The sequence below is a fragment of the Microtus ochrogaster genome, chromosome 15 (genome assembly GCF_000317375.1).
Source record: "Microtus ochrogaster isolate Prairie Vole_2 chromosome 15, MicOch1.0, whole genome shotgun sequence".
In the NCBI taxonomy this organism is placed as follows: domain Eukaryota; kingdom Metazoa; phylum Chordata; class Mammalia; order Rodentia; family Cricetidae; genus Microtus; species Microtus ochrogaster.
The window spans coordinates 22,599,492-22,601,316 of record NC_022017.1 but is presented as its reverse complement, the minus strand read 5'-3'; positions in this window follow the sequence as shown (position 1 = coordinate 22,601,316).

Genomic DNA, 1,825 nt, shown 5'->3' with positions numbered 1-1,825 from the left:
GAAAGGGGAAACCTAGAGCCCCAAGACCAAGTGTAGGTTAGTAAGAGTAGTACAACCTCGCTCTTTAAAATCTGACTTTCAAACTAGACGGTGGTGGCACACACCTTTAATCCCAGCAATCGGGAGGCAGAGACAAGCAGATCTCTGTGAGTTCGAGGCCAGCCTGGTCTACACAGCAAGTTTCAGAATAGCCAGGGATACACAAAGAAACCTTGTCTCAGAAATGTGTTCCCATCTTGACTATAGATCAGACAAGTACCAGAGGGTCAGACAAGTACCAGAGGGTCAGACGTACAGAGCCAGGACCGGAGGCAGATCAGTGTCCTTCCCAAGCCTCCACATGCACACTGGGGTGCCCTGAAGACCTATGTCCAACCCAACCTCTTCCAGAAGTGGAGTCCCTCAGCCCACACACATGCTCAGCTCCTCGCTGTAGAAGGATATCCACTCCAGTGGTTTCCCCATACCCCCTGAAAGTCTGGCAGACACCGACTTCCTGATAGGTCCTGTACAGTATGGTCTGTAGCGTCCCCATACCCGCTTTTAAGAGTCATTTCCAGTTCCGGGACTCCTCAGGATTCTGTCTGAAATTACTAACGAATTTTTTTCTCCTCTGTTTGACGCTGCCCACCTCCGCTCTCGGAGGGCAACAGAGCCCCCTGGCGGCACCGGATTCCATTGACTTCACAGAAAGAAGTTTGCATAGCTAAAAGGGACCAGAGGAGGAGAGTTAGAGGTCGGGCAGAGTGGGCTGAGGTGGGCTAGGAAAGTGGGTGGGGACAAGAACAGAGCAGAGGGAAGCAGGGTGGAGTCGGAGGAGAGGAGAGACGGGGACGAGAAGGAGCAGAGATGGGATTGAGGGAAGGACCGGATCAAAGTGGGAAAAGAACAAAGAGATGGAACCGGGCAGAGAATGGGGTTCTGGAGGACAGGGAGATGGTGGAAGGGGAGGGGGAGATGAAAATCTGACAGTCTGCGGTGGGATGTGCAGGAGCACCACCTGCGCCCTGTAGGTACCCTCAGGCTCACAGTGACCCCGGGAAGAGGAAGGAATGGTCATGTGATCAAATGACGCAGGGCTGGACCTAGGGGCCAAGGGAAGGGGAGTGTGAGAGAGAGGAAAGGAGGACAGCTGCACACACACACACACACACACACACACACACACACACACACACCGTCAGCTCTTGATAGTCTCTGGTCTGTGGTTCCTGCAAGTGTACCGCTTTCCCTAGTCACTTTAAGACTCAGACCAGCGTTGCAAAATAAAATTCAAGACCATCTTTTAAGTCACACTTTCTTTTAAGCAGAGCTAACTTCTACTCATAAAAATCACTGCTTATCTATAGCAAAGTCTTCTTAAAAGATGCTAGGCAGTTTCTGATATCTCTGGGAATCATATGGCTGGAAGTTAACCGGCCCCTGTAACCTGGGACACAGCTCAGGTTCCAGGTCAGAGCAGAGAGTGCAGAAGGCTCCAGTCACATCCTCAGGATCACTCTCAACACGCAGGAGGCCAGGCCATTTAAGTAAAGCTTTGGTGGCACTTTGGGAGCTGCCCATCCCATCCTGAAAATCTCTAGTCTGTGAGGTATTAGAAGCCACCGTGGGGAACTCGCTAGCTAGTCATGGAGTGCTTGGCACAGAGACCCACACCACACACGGAGCTATATAGTGAGACCATGTTTCAAATACATAAATAAAAAGTCTGACCGGGCAGCAGTAGCACATACCTTTAATCCCAGCACTCTGGAGGCAGAGGTAGGTGGATCTTTGTGAGTTCGAGGCCAGCTTGGTCTACAGAGCAAGTTCCAGGACAGTCAGT